At 41.2% G+C, this 15,840-nt stretch overlaps 1 long non-coding RNA gene across 1 annotated transcript in view; it reads left to right on the top strand.

The window, feature by feature from the left end:
• LOC123569986 (uncharacterized) overlaps nucleotides 1–1,651 on the top strand; it is a 36,464-nt gene extending 34,813 nt beyond the window's left edge. The window contains exon 3 of the long non-coding RNA XR_010582753.2: nucleotides 1,514–1,651. This is a non-coding gene — a long non-coding RNA (uncharacterized lncRNA). The remainder of the gene's footprint in view (nucleotides 1–1,513) is intronic.
• Nucleotides 1,652–15,840: the final 14,189 nt, after the last annotated feature.

Genomic DNA, 15,840 nt, shown 5'->3' with positions numbered 1-15,840 from the left:
TGCAGATTGGTTGTTGAAAGGCAAATTCTTCATTTCCAAAAGTTGAATTTAAATGATGCTTTAAAAGATTTTAGCTAATGAAATTTAGGCCCCTCTCCTTCAAAAAAGAGGAATTTAAGAAAATGCTCTGGAACTTAGCCAGAGTATTTAATTTGGTTTCAAAATGCATACATTTTCTTTTACTTCATGATCTCGCCTTACAGTATTTTGTTATCTAGAGGCTTGCAGACAAATGTCAATAGCCTTGTTGAGTTCAGCATTACTGCCTGCTTGGTTTGTCTGATTTATTTCTGTGCCTCGTGGTTAGTTAAGCATAACCTGTGTGGTTTCTGGCTGTTCCAATAGTGAAAAGCTGTATGCACCAGGAATGGCGCTGCCACTCTGTACACTGCGGGTGAGCTCATCATCACTCCTACTCTACTTTGCAGCCCTTTTCTTCATCTTCTTTGAAATAATTTGTGCAAGAAGGGACGAAAGAGATGCCCTCTTCCTCTCCAAGATTTCTATCAGTTGAGGCTGATTTTTCAGTCTGGACTCTGCTTAGGAGGTTTTAGGTTTTGAGGGGGTTGAAAGATTCTTCCAGGACTCACCAACTAGTCCTGAAAGACTTCAGTTTGGGGAAACCTCTTCCATCAGTTCCTCGCAAATGTCCAAGCAGGAAAATCTCACTTGACTCCCTTATTTCTGTTCCCCTGGCTCCGATGAGTCACTGCGGAGTTGGGTTGCTGTTATGGACTGGCCAAGGAGAATTAAATGAATGAAACCCTGTAACTACATTCAATATAGCTGCTCTCAAATAACCAAAGGCTCTTATTGGAGAGGTAGCCATGTGCAAAGGCAGATTCTGCTCCCTGAAGCTGCCAGACCTTTAGGAAGATGCAACAAATGCAGTGACCTAGGAGAGACAGTCACGTTCTTTCCTATGTGGTGCTGGAGAGGCAGGCATCACATCTAACACCTTCCAAGTTGTTTTGCTATAAACCCCAGTGTGGCTTTGGAAAATTGAATTTCAACCTGTCCCACACATTCCTCACCCTCAAGACTATGAGTGGAGAAACTGAACCCATGGATTCATGGTGATGATGGTTGAGGTAGAACGGGCTGACAAAGGTGGTTCCTGCATGTCCAGGTCTCCTCAATGCCGAGAAAGGCAGATGAAGCATTTGTTAAACTAATGTGGTGGCCTCCAGCGTACCCACCGGCCCATGCCATGGTTCTGCATAAATGCCCATGGGGAGACAGGCAGCAGTGATCCAGACACTGAAGGATGGCACTCCCTCAAAGTCAAATTGTGTGGCTCACCCTGGATGTGAACTTAGATGAGGAAAAAACCTGAATGACATTCAAACCCGAAGTGATTCCACTTCATCATTTTGTACACATACATTCATGATGTGCTATATGTTATATATAATTTACTAAAGCATGCTTTTAAAAATAGATTTGAGGAGCATGGAGACCCCAGAAGTGTATGTTATTGTACTGGGCTTGAGTTTCTCTTTCCCTCCCACAGGGGACCTCTGAGGGTCTATTTGAGGGCATGAATATGGAAAATTCAGCTCCAGCTCCTCCACCCCACTCCCTGAACAGCACTGCAGAACTGTGCTAAGCTCTTGTGGTTTGGAAAGAACAGATGCAAGAGACATAGTAAGTATAAAAGGAATTTGGGGAATGGGTCCTAAGAATCACCGTGTTTCCTATCACTCTCAGAAAATGCATCTATTTTCAGGGGGTACTGTACATCTGTGTGGCTCCAAACCACCAATTATTTTTCCAGGCAACATAATAACAGCTTTCTTCTGAAAATGCCAAACACTGAAATGAAATGCAGCTTCAGAAATTTTCACTTAAGTTGATTTGTTCCAATTACTCAGACCTGCTTTGCATCCCTGCCCCCAATACATAAAAGGCAAGTTCTGTTTTTATCATCCTGTTCACTTTTTCCAGATAAATAGACAGGAAAGAAGGTAGGAAGGAAGAAAGGCAGGGAAAAAGGAAGGAAGGGAGGGAAGGAAGGAAGGATGGAGGTAGAGACAGAAAGAAACCACCTGAATTCTACATATCCTATTAGAATACAACCACCCAGGACAGGAAATATAATTGAAGAAGATAAAGAGAATACTGTCCCAGGGTATATCTGCACCCCTTTGTCTGTTTGGGCGCTGAAAGGTCACAGATATCACTGGCCTTCCTGTTGAGCCAGTCTGAATGTAATCTGTTGGGTTTGGTTTACTGAATGTATCTGCACGTCAAAGATTGTGAGCATGGATTATTTATAAGATGTTCACTTCCAATTAGTGCGGCTTAAAACATGAGCTTCAACTTGGCATGCAGCAGCTGCGGCAGCCTATTCTGAGAAGGCTGGGCAGGTCTGGGGGTAAGCAAGCCTCTTGCTGAGTAATGGTGTGAGCCAGTGGCTAAGGTAGCATTTGGGAACAGCCCTGTTTTGAGACAGATTCTTATTTCAGATAAACAGTCCTGTAAGTTACATGATAAAATACATATAAGGGTACATTTTCCAGGGGCCACCCGGGAAGCAATGCAGACAGGCCCAGAGACGGTTAGGTCATTTTGACCCATTACCCCTTAAGTACTCACTTGGCAAATTGATGGAGTCTCATTTAGGACCCATGTCTGCCTTGGTGGAAACCCCATTTTGTACCTTGATGGAGACTCACAGATAGTGGCTTCTAAATTCCAAGATCTGGTATGAAGCAATAGCTTCTGGGAAAATCAGTTTAATTTACCTATTTTTTTAACCAAATCTAATTAACCAAATTTAATTAACCCATTTGCTGAGGTTAATGAAACCCTTGTTAACCTGACTCAGAAGGAGGCTAGAAAGGAGGGCCTTTTAGGCTGAGATTCCTAATAGGCTCCATGCCTCAGGGAGTCATGAATCGATCAGAGACAGGGCACCAGGTGCATGCTCTGAGGCTGCTGACTCTGTCCTGGAAGGCCGCAAGGGGCCAATGTGAACAGAGACCAGGATCAGAAGTGTGGCCAGCACTCTAGTCTCTCCTGAAGTTATTCAAAACCCGACTTTGTTATTTAGTCTAAAACAGAGTGGACTTCCAGAATCCTGACATGTTACACCGAAATTGCGGCCGGCCACTCCAACACTGAACACAAATGATTTGGGGATGATGTACACCGTCAATTAGCTGACCTGCTGCTCCATGTTACCAGGGGCCTCCTTCTCAGTCAATGGTATTGGCGAGGCAGCCATAAAGACCCAAAGCTATGACTCTCTTGCCTGAAGTTTAGTGTCAGTGCAGTGAACTGACAAGCTCAGCCTGTTTTGTAGTTGCCAGGAGTCACTGTTATAAAACTCCCCTTCATCTGGCATTGGCCAAAAGACCCGTCAGCTGACTCAGCCAAGAAGGTTTGAATATCATGAAAGTGGGTGCCCTTTCCCCCCTTGCAATGGTGTTTCCTTAGCAGTTCTTTATCCTGGCTGTGTCTTCTGACCCTTCAGGGACAGTTATCATGCTAAGCCCGTCCTTGTCTGGAGGGTGGTTCATTTATTTCCTCAATGCAAAGCTTGTGCTCAGGAGGTAAAGAATGGACAAAACCTCTGCAGACATACAGAGAGAAGAGGCTAAATAGGCACTCTGCAGTCAGAGAACATTCTGTCAGGACACAGAGGAGCTTGAGAGCTCCAGAGGGCACAGTATCAGGAAACCATGGAGGTCTTTTCTTCTCGACTCAAAAGATGGTGAGATCAGCTCAGGACTGGCCTGGCCAAGTGAAAAGATTTGGAGACATCACACATTGCTGCATGCAATGAGCTCAAAATCTAAGGTTGAGAGAGAAGGGGTTCACAGCGGCATGAGATGCACTTCCTCACACACTGAAAGCTGTTGCTTCCAATCGGACCCTCCATGTCGGTGACCTTGAGGTAAAAGGGCAGAAATACAAAGTGACGCATTTCTACTGCTTGAAAGGAATACATTTAGCAAGCCCCTACCTCCTTCGATCTTTTGTAGGAAGACTGTGCCAAATGCTAGATGAACAATTTTATTCCTGATCCACCAAAAGGGGAAGGAAAAAAAGCAACTGAAGCTTATAGGAAGGATTTCTGCAGAACAACGTCAGTGGGAAAACATTGTAACAAGACTTGGATCAGATTTACAACAGGAGCAGAGCTTTTTCTTTATTGATTATTTTAAGTCTTTTTCAAAGAATTTTCCTGGGACTTTAGAAAAACTCAGTGGAAGACATTACTTATTTGTTTATGGGTGGAGATGGCACTTTTTCTAAGAAATATATGTATTTCTAAGTACTATATAGCTGTGTCTATATATATACCTATATAGTACTACATATACTTATAACATATAAGTATATATTACATACATTATGTACTTAGAAATTTGTATACATATAAATTTCTAAGTAATATATTACTTAGAAATAGAATATAATTATATTAATTATATATAATTATATAAATTTATATAATTTATAAATTTATAAATATATAATTATATATAAATTATATAATATATATTACTTAGAAATATATATTACTTAGAAATATATATAATCATATTATATATGACACCAAACAGAATATATAATATGTAATGTATAAATATATAATAAATTTAATATACAAAATTATATGTTTATATGTAGTGTTTATATGTGTGTGTGTGTATATATATATATGTATACACACACACACACACAAAAACACAGAATTTGGCATTACTTAGCATGGAAAATAAAATATTTTGGGGGTGTTTTCCTAAAAATGGCCTAGTCTTTCAAATATAAGGCATCCTTTTCTTAAAATGTCTTAAGTTTTAGCCATCTCCCTCATTCTTTTCCAGACAAATGCCTCCAAATAACTTAGTCCTCAACCTGAAGCCAAAGTGATTTCGGTGTACCAGGATTGAAATACTTCTGTGTTCACAACTGAATGGATAAAGGGGCACTCCTTATGGCTGCTCATTGTATGTCCCCTAGAGGGTCAGCAAGGCCAAGAATTGGTTTGTGGAACAAATATTCATTACTAGAATCGGGGATGAAAAAGAGTACATGCCATGGATTTTGCTCTCGGGAGTGATTGGTTCAGCGAGTGAAATAAGACCAACACGCACGGAAGGGTTGATGATGCTAGAATCTCCCACACTTTGCCAGCCACAGGGAAGTCAAATCAGTATTGACTTTGTTATTCAAATCAGCACCAGACTGGTCACTTTTAGAAGTGACACCACGGGAGGCAATTAAACCCAGGAAAATGCTGAGCACCTGAATGACCATGCAGGAAGGGGCCTTAGAGATAGATCTTGTATGTCTTCACCTGACGGTGCCAGGGCCAGAACAGAGGCCTGCAAGGGTAAGAGCAAGCTCAGTGCCACAGAACTTGTAGGTAACAGAGCCAGGCTCAAGTGCACGCTTCCTAACTCCAATTTCAACACTCCCATTCCAGATGAGAGTGAAAAGTATTTTCCCCTCGGCTTACCCTGGTGATATTCCCCTATGCACCAGCAGAGCATGAGGGTATGAGAGAAGATCCACATCCTAACCCCAGCTTTGCTGCTGACTAGCCATGTGTGTTTGAGCAACTCACAAAACTTCTCCAGATTTCAGACTCATCTGTAAAATAAAGTCATTAGATTTGTCCATTGCTCTCCACAGTTCACCAAAGTGCCCCTCGTAGGAGAGTGGAATGGATGATGTTTAGGGTAGAAGCTTGGAGATGTGGCAATAAGTGACCTTGTGCAAGTGACAAATGCACTCAAAATATTGGAATTTGTCTGTCTTAATAATTTGTGTGGCTTCTACATTTTACTTAGTAGTAGATCTGTGTTTGCTTTCGGGTGAAAATACTGTTTGAAATGTCTTACCATCCATGAAACTTGGTTCACCAAAGAGGGCCTGTTTTCCCTGAGGTACAAGGACTAGAAGGTTTTCTGAGGCCATGCCCAGCCCCCATTCATTGATTTCATGTCTTATGTTTGTGTTTTTTATTTTATCACACCCTCCTATTCCTGGTTCCCAGAATGTAAGTAGTTCTCCCTCCACAACGTTCAATGGTACTCAGTAATGTCCGGCTATGTGAAGATGGAAAGGTGAGGGAAAATTAGCACCATAAGCAGAGTCTAGAAAGTTACACAGTCATTTAACAGATGGAAACAGGAGGGCTGCCATTCTAGAAAGATATGGGGAGTGCTCATCAGCCTGGCTTCCGCTAGAGGAGATCTACTTTGGTGTCTAGCCAAATTTTGATCCTTTGCCTTAAATCTTTTCTGGAAAGAGATGGACTATGAATAAATATTTGGATTTAGGAGGAATTAGTTTAAACATCTCTGAAAAATACCACATTACTTTTTCTTCAGATGCAAATCTTTTGAGTACCTAAGAGTGGATTTTCCTCTCTCTGGAGTTGACACCAAAGCCAATGCCTAACTTTGCCTTGGACCTCTGATTGTGGCTCCCATCACCTCTGGAACTGTGGGGTGACTGGGAGTGGAAAGCATAAAGCTGGGGGATGCAAAGAAGGATGGTTCTCACCCAGTCTCTGGGCATTTATCAGCAGAGAGGGAGGTCAGCCAAGTTCCTCATCTGCTACAGCAGCAAAGGCGTTCTCCCCAGTGACTTTTCCAGATGGAAAAGTGCTCTGAGCTTCTGACCATCTCCCAGAGGATAAAGGGAATTTGATGAGGAGAGACTCTTGCTCTTCGAGGCAATTGCGCCTGCATGAACCAAGCTGTTGGTTGGCATCTCCAAGCACCTTGCACATAGTAGGCACATGATAGTGATTTTTCAGATGCAAAAATCAATATCATTCTTTCACCAAAAAAGAAAAGGTGGCAAGTGGCTTATGAAAAATAACATTCTATTACAGCACAGCATCTCGGCCCAGGTCTTGTGTTCAAGCCTATATTTAGAGAATAACAGATTAACCTAGAAGAGGATGGAATTATTGTGTAACCAAATTATTTCAACTCTGGCTGCATGTGAGAATCACCTGGTAAGCTTCTGAAAAATGCTGGTGCCCCACTCGAGAGTAACTGAATCAGAAACTCCGGGGAGAAGCCCAGGCATTGGTATTTAGCTGTAATTTCCCAGGTGATTCTAGTGCACAATGAGACTGTGAATGACTCATCTCTCCAGGCAGGTGGAGCGATTTACCCAGGATCCCACCAGGCTGGTGCGGGGCTGGGAAGAGAATCCAGGTCTCCCCATCCAACCCTGTGCTCTTTCCCACACACCACATCGACTCTCCTTTGGCCCTGTGGCCTGTGGGATAACTTGCACTTTTCCACTGGGAATAGGGAGCCGCAGTTGACCCACTAACCCCCTGGAAACAAGTGCCTCGCCACCATGGGAATTTTCCTGGTCCTATTTGTGGAAATACTCCAACCTTGGATGTTTTTCCAGTAAAGGATATTATGAGCAGGGTCCCTTTGGTAACTATCTATAAGCATTATTTGTGAGGCATGGGAAGATTCTGGCCCCAAAATATCCCCTTTGCCTTCAGTTACTTATGCTGCAAGGCATGTTATAAGAATATTTTAGGGGGTTAAGAGATATTAGTTATTAGAATATAAATAAAACTGTGAGTAGCCCCTTCTCTCTTGCTAGTCTAAATGAAGAGTCGAAGGTTTAAGTACCTAGCACAGTGCTTAGCTTTAAGTTTCACAGTACTTACATGGCAATGACCTCTTATTCTTGCTATGTTTGAATAAACCATGCTGGGTCTTATGTACATTCTCTAATTTAATTATCACCCAAAACTTAGGAGGCTGTTTATATCCTTGTATTAAAATGAAGACACTGAGGCTGACATTCTAATTATGATGCCTATAGATTTGAATGAAACTGGAAGCTCCTATTAGCTTGAACTAACCCCTTCTGCTTTACCTACGAGGGAAATGGGGTCTAGAAAGGTGCTGTGATTTTCTCTGGGAATATGTAACACGTTCAATTGTTTATCAGTGATTCATGTCATAATTAATGTATCAGTTCCTTTCAAAATTAGAAAAGGAAGGCCTTTGAGTCTCTCCGTTTGGTGTTCAAATCCTGGTCTGATCATTTTCCGGCTGTGAAAAAAAGTGACTTAACTTGAAAGAGCCCCACCTTTGGAAGGAAAGGAGGAAGGCAGGGGAAGATAAAGAAGACAGCGGAAGGAAAAGAAAGAGGAAGGAAAAATGCAGAGAAGGAAAAGAAAAAAAGAAAAAAGAAAAGAGAAGAGGCAAAGAAGGGAGGGAGAGGACCGTTCTCTACACAAGGCAGAGACAGAGGAGACATGATGAGGAAGTGGTTGGTGGTGCCAAGCAACTGAAGGTCAAAGGGTACTTGGTATTGCGTTCTAAAGGGTATTTTCTTGAATCCAAGATTCCAATCAGAAGTCCAGGACCTGCTGCAAGAAGGAGGAGAAGGCTTGAAACTGGAATAAACAGGAGAAAGAGTGTGAGAGTTTCTACAGAAACAGGGCAGGGGAAGAGCTGAATTTGTTCCAGAGAAATTCAGGGACAAGAAAGATGTGAAAAGAAAACTCCAATATTGGGTCCATGAAGGCTCTGAATGGCTTCCCTATAGGACTGAAGCAAAGGGCGTCATAGGAGTCCGAGGCATGAAACAGTATATTCCACCAGAAGACTGTACGTCTTTGAAGTACCCTGCCCCCACCCCCATCCCCCACCCCCACAAAAAAAAAAAAAAGGTCCATTGTGGACTATAGCTTTTGAAGAAAAAAGAAGGAAAAACTGGTGAAAGTGAATCAAAGGAAGTGATAAATCTGTCAGTGACCCTCTCCTGAAACAAAGCACATGACGCTTAATTAATGCATTTAGCTGCCTGACCAGAGGAGCCTGGTAGCCAGGCCCACCTCCAGAGCCTCACCTAGTTCTAGAGGTCTTTGAAGATGAAAAGCACTTTTAAGTGCGGACTCGGACGATGACCACGAATGCTGTTAACTCCATGGGGAAAGAAATAAAAACACATATTAAATGTGTTATAATACTTATGAGTGCCCTTTGAAGGCAGTGTCCTCTAAACATAGGAAGACATACGTAAGGAAGTAGAGAAAAATGAGAAGGGGGTGGAGGGACGTGGAGAGGCCAGGGCAGGCCCAGTCGGCGTGCTCTCTAATGCCACACACTGGACAGGGTGACAAAGAAGGCTTTGGGCAGGAGGAGGAGGGAACGGTGGGAGGGAGGACGCTACCAATGTGAAACGTCAAGTGCCGGGAACTGAGAAGAGACAACCAAGGCCACTCTGAGACTGGGCCACGTGAGAAGAAAAGAATTGTGTCACGGTGAGCTAGAAGTCGTTAAATGTCTAGAGAAGGGACATCACCCACATTTAAAGGCATCAAGCACCAAGGCTTTACTACTAGCCTGGGAAAACAGTGAAAGAGGACGTGAACAAGAAATTCTCAAAAAGCAGAACGGCACTCCTGGACAAGAAATTCTGTAGAAGCTGAACACTGCTCCTCAATGGCCTTTTGGCCTTTCTCTCCCTGTCTTTCTCTCTCCTGTCTCTGTGTGTCTCTGCTATCTATCCGACATTCATCCAAGTTAGCTGAAATGACAATAGGCAATACTCAAAAATGAGGAAAAGCAAAAAGTGGCATCCAGAACAAAGGTAGGGACCTGTTTACATGAACCGTGTGTACTTGTGTATTTTTTTTTTTCCAGTAAGGGAGAGTTCTAAGGTAGCAGATGGACTATTCAAAGACTTAGAAAATGAGGCCAAACAGATGAATAAATGGTGAGAGTAGTGGGTCTTGCTTTTAAACGGAATTTGTAATTTCTTTTTTTTTAAATTAAATTTAATATTTTTTTTGAGACGGTCTCGCTCTGTTGCCCCAGCTGGAGTGCAGTGATGCAATCACGGCTCACTGCAGCCTCAACCTCCTGGGTTCAAGCATTCCTCCTGCCTCAGTCTCCCAAGCAGCTGGGACTACAGACACGTGTCACCATGCCCAGCTTTTATTTTCTTGTAGAGACAGGGTCTCACTATGTTTCCCAGGATAATTTATTTCTTTTAATTATTTGATTCAAGAACATAAGAGCATATCTGAAGTTTACTCATAAATTTGGGGAGACTTTCACGCCATCGGGTTAACCCCACAGAGGAGGTCAAGAAGAGGCCATGTGGCATGGCAGAAAGAACATGCAAGTGGCAGCCCCAAGCTCCAACTGCTTTTATTTGCTCCTCTGCGGACACTCAGCCTTGGCCTGTTAGCAGATTCTGGGGTTCAATTTTCCCATTTGTGTCAAAACTATGGTATCTCAAAGATTGGACTCAAGAAATCTCTGTTTCTGAATTGGCATATCACCAAGACCTTGTGAATAAAATTTTGGAGCTTTGGCATTTTCATTACCTCCTGATACCTGTTCCAAACAAATATCCTTTCCAGGTATCAGCTTATGAATCTGGGAGAAATAGAATCAGCTGTACTTAAGTCTTCCTTCTGCTAACTTCCTGGTCAAGACATTGTTGAGTTTGATGCTTCTTTCTAGGCAGCCCCCGTATAGTTTCTTGGGACGAAGTATGTTCAAGGCACCTTTCCTATTCTGCCCTAATAAAGTAAGTGGATGGGACCACCTCTCAAGTGTTCCTGGGCCACCTCTTCCTGCGTACCTTGCACACATCCATTGGGAAGGCCTCAGAGCATGGTGAGGCTAAGACCTGGGTGTAGTCTAGGCCCTCTCATGCATCAGCCATGTGGCTGGAGCAGATGTTACTCTTCTTGTGCCTCAGTTTTCTCTTCTATGAAACAATCATAGTAAGTGTGCTTGAGAAAGTTGTGAGTGTTAGATAAAATAGTACATAAAAAACACTTAGCACTATGTCTGTTTTAGAGTGAAATCAATAAACGTAAACTATTATCATAATGTCATTGTCATTAATACGATTACCAGGAACTTATTACATAACGAGTAGCCACAAATTAAATTCTGCTCACTGCTCTGGTTGTTCATGACTCAAATGTTTTTCCCATCCCCTTTCTGATTCTTACTGCTAGGTAGTTTTTTTTTCTTTTAATTAAAATATAACGAGCCAGATATTGTTTAATGATAACAGTTAATTCAGGAGAATTATTTTTTCTCTTTTTTAAACACTTGAATTCATTCCACCTACCTTTATATTGGGGCCTTCAGGGTTAATTAGGAGCAACTTTGTACTTGGATAGTTGGTTAATCACCAAGAAGAATGTTGGAAGAAAGCTACTCATATGCTTTTCATCTTAGCATCCAATTCCCAGGAAACCTGGAAAAAACCATTTTACTTGTCTAAGGCCACCTGCAGTATTAGGTAATTATTAAAGCTGATTGCATATCAGAGCCTAAATACAGTGCTGCAGAACCGTGCTCCCCTCATGCTCCCCTCACGGCAAATGAATCAGAGATGCCGCCATGTATTTTTGAAGAGTAAATCTTTGTGCTAATTAATTATATTAATATCAACATGTTGATATTGATATAATTAGCACAGTGGATGACATTGATATAATTAGCACAAATATTTACTCTTCAAAAATAAGTGGCAGTGCATATGCATATAATAACCTTAATAATAATACTGAGTGGTTATAGCATCAGTTTCTCTGAGGAGTTTACAAAATACATAAATAGCAAATAATTAAAACTCAAACTCCATTGAGAGCTTTGATAGCATCATTGAGCAAAGTTGAAGGGGTTTATGCAGTCAGAGTAACCTCACAAATACATCCTGACAGGGGCATTTTTTGCCCAAACAGAAGTGACCCTCCAAGCAGCTATCAGTAGGCCTAAAACTAACAGATATACCAAACTCTGTAATTGAATTGAAATTGAATAGGGCCCTGTCTCTTTCTTTATTCTGATTCATGTTCAGCTAATCTAAAACCACAATTATTTTATTCTAAAATGAAACAATTGGGTGAAAGCAAGGATGTTGGGGTACAAGACAGAAAATATATTCAGGTGTCCTTTTCCCCAGCGCCTTTAAGTAGAAAGACCATGGGCCTGCTAAATCTATCCAGAGGCCATCTCTCTTTTGTTTGAAAATGTAGACTCCACACCTCATCACATAATTGTATGTGGTACCATGAGAAGAGAGGTGGCATGGTGCCTAATGGTTCCATTGGCACTCTGCTGTCAGGAGCCGATGAGAACCAACTTTCCCACTGTGTTTGTGATGGGAGATATTAATCTCAACCAATTTCTTATTTCTTTATTTCTGAGAACAGGCTAATTGAGTTTCACGTTCTCTTACCATTACAAGTATATTTACTGCCACCAGCACAGCACATATACACAGAAACACACACATACACATCTGCACAAGCAAACAGGTAAACATTACATACAAAACAAAACATAACTGTGAGTTCCAATGAGCCCATTGATAAGCATGAAAGATACAGGCCAGGAGACTTTTAAAATACGTTGCATTTACAGAACACTGTGCTTACTGGCAAACGTTGGAAAGTCAAATTGGCTTCATGGACTGACAGAAAGAGACATTAGTTATTTTAACCCTCTTTTCCTCTAAGCACTAACTTCTATAATAGAGCATCCCAGATGTTTTGCTTCTTAGTGCCTCTTTGGATGTGAAGATTGCACAGCAGGAGGCAACATCTGGGGGAGAAAGGAGAGATTGTGTAAGAGACTTAGGATATTGGTGCACACCCGGTTGTGATTCTTGGATATGTTTCAGAGATTTTTTTTAAAAAAGGCAGCCTCCATTGTAATTATCATTTATAATTAATTTCTGGGTGCAATAGCAGAAGAGTATTTCAATATTCCAGTTTTCCAGAGAAAAAGGACTTTTCTTGCATTTGTGCAGATTTAGAATTTCAGCTGTAAATTGACCTCCTCTTTACCACATTCCGTATTGTTTTGCAACCTCCTAATACATAAAACTGCTTTGGTCCTTCAGTGAAAGGTGTCATTTTTACCATAATGAGAAAAACTAGAAGGTCTCAGCATCTCATGCATTGCTCAGACAGCGCTTGGTTCGGGGGGGTTTGAGGTTCAATCCTGATGTTTATGATTGTCTCATTTCATTCTGACATCATAATTGAAACTAATCTCCACTGATTTTTCCCCCACGTTCGTTCTTGCTTTCAAGTTTAATCATCCACTACAATTTGGACATAACAGCAGTCGAATGGGTGTTTTCTGAAAGGCACACATTGGAATCATTTTGCATTGTAGCTTCAGTTCATGACGTTTTGCTAAGCAGGTATCCAAAGGCACACACTGAAATCATTTTGCCAGCATACTCTTGCCTTTTAATAGCTTCCTAACAGGGTATCTGAAGAAACACTCTTGAAACATTTTGCCCTCGTAATTTTATGTTGTAATGACATCAAAATGTCATAAAGCAATTACTGTCCCAAGCACAAAATGATCTTTAGAAGTTACTTTCTCCATAGGCTCATTAACTCCTTTCTAGCTTCAATATCTTGATTGTTTAAAAAAATGTTTAATACTAATTGAGAGGCTTCATTTAGAACTGAATACCATTTATCTAGCACAATCTCTCTTTCTCTCTCTGTCTCTCTCTCTCCCCTCCCTCAACCAAGTTGGACTAAGCTGACAGAACCCTATATTTACAGATACACACACACTTTCTGACCGCTCCAGTTAAGATTCTAAGTGGAACTGAGCTGGCACAAAGCAAAAATCAGCATAGTGGATTGCTTTGGAGTCAAAGGAAACAGTAGATAGTGGCTGTGTACTTGGCAGTGAGCACATCCCAAACTTTCTGCACTGCCTGAAAAACATGAGGCTGGGTACTCATTATGGGGTCTGGAAGAAATGTGAGATGCTTAACTGGAGAAGTTCTACATGGCAACACAACCATCTGATTCCAACCACACTTAGTTCTAACGATTGAGATCTGCCAGGTATATTTCTCCAAATAAAAATGCTAAATCAAGGGAACAAACAATGACGCATTGGGTTCAGTTATTCTGTGACACAGGCTGTGATTTGCAGTTATACCCTCCTGAACCATCTGTAGGAAGAGTTAAAGCTTAAGTTTTCCTCTGGGCCATTTGAAATAAGTAAAGAATAGCCACCAACCTCCACCACCTTTTTCTAGTATAAACATTAAAACAAATGTGCTTGTGCCAGATAATATTCATAACTTAACCTTTAACTGTCTGAGCACATTCTTATCTGGATAATGGAAGGGTTGGAAATGAGCTCAATGAATTTGCACAACATGATGCCAAGGATGTCATGGCCTCTCTACTCACATCAAGAGATAAGATGGTCTCCGACTTTTTCTATAGACTCTCTGTCCATGACTAAACAACATAGCTCTGTTCTTGCCAAATATTTTTTTTTCTGTTTTAAGCATCCTGAAAGGTGACACATAGAGTTCTAGCAACCAGTTTGATCACAGAAAAGAGGCAGAATGATTGGTTCAGATGTCTGAAAGTAAAGCTAAAACTGGGAGGAGCTAGTTGGTTAATAATAAATAACAAGAAAGATAAATGAATAAAAATAAGCATCTTAATGATTTACCATTGCTATGAAACCAATAGGCTGGTAATCCAATCCGATATCTGCAAATTTGTATAATCCTCAGGGCAAAACAATTTAATGGACTGTCTCTTTTATAGTTACAAAAGGCCTTTCATGTGATCAATTACACATAAGAGTACAATAAATGTAACTTTCTTCATACTAATCACATCTAACTTAAATTCTCTTGTTGGTCTTTGGAGTGTATGTGGCATTCCCAATAAAGTTTTTAGTTCTGACTCTTACCAAAAGTTAATCTGCCCAGAACTTCCAAATAAATCTTCAGTATGAGGGCCTTTTTTTTTTCACACTAAATAAAACTGTTCAAACAATACGGTTTGTTAGAAAACTGCCACCTCCTCCTGTTCTGGCCCCTTCCTCGACACAACAATCCTGCTGCCTCTGTAAGCCAGTGGGCGGTGGGGGGTTGGTTTGATTGTTTTTCTTCTGTTTGGTTTTGTTTGTATTTTGTTGAAAAGGCAGCCTAACACTGTGTTAACACCGTCACCTGAGGCTAACAAAACTTGGCTAAGAGATGGAGAGTTCCAGTCCTCACTCCAGTGACAGGTCCCCGGAGGCCCTCAGACCCTCCCAGAATCGTATAAAGTCTAAATTCCCATCTGTTTTATTATACGTTTAATTGGTTTGCTCCTCTATGGAACAGGAAAGTAAAATGAAACCCCTCATCATGTGCCACTTAAGTTAGGGGTAAAGGTCACGCTGACTCTCAAAGAAGTGTAAAAAATAAGAAATGACTAAATTCCTCCCAGTTGCCTAAGTCAATCAGTTGATGCCTGACTCTGAGTTGGTTGATTCAGTAAATTGATTTTTTAGCTACTATGAAGTACCAGAAACTATTCTAGATGCTGTAGATACAGTCATAAGTAAGAATTAACTCTGCATTTGCTTCCAAGAGTAGAATGGACTTTAGGACCTCCCCTGTGGACACACGATATACAATTCATTTCAAGATGGGAAGCATCTCAGGACATAAAGTATAGGACTGAGGGAATGAATAGAGAACTTCAGTGGGTTCTTTTCTGCAAGCATCCAAGAAGAAAAGGAAAGGTTTCTCAGAAAGGAGATTTCTTAAGGTCCTAGTTGGGGGATTACTTAGTCCCTAGAGGACCCATTTTGGAGTTACATATCCTGAGAAAGTTACAAGTATGTGAACATTTAGGAAAATCCAGGCCTAACTACTAAAATAAAAGGTGAGAGAGTTTGTGTGTTTGTGTGTGTGTGTGTGTTGTTTGCCCAAGAGTGCCTAAGAAAACATATTCTGAAGGCTCACTTGCTGCCTGCTCCATGATTTTGGCCTTCCAAGTGTGGTTTGCTAAAGAAATCAGGCACAGTA

This window comes from Macaca fascicularis, chromosome 18 (assembly GCF_037993035.2).
Source record: "Macaca fascicularis isolate 582-1 chromosome 18, T2T-MFA8v1.1".
In the NCBI taxonomy this organism is placed as follows: domain Eukaryota; kingdom Metazoa; phylum Chordata; class Mammalia; order Primates; family Cercopithecidae; genus Macaca; species Macaca fascicularis.
This window is presented reverse-complemented; position numbering and strand designations above follow the sequence as displayed.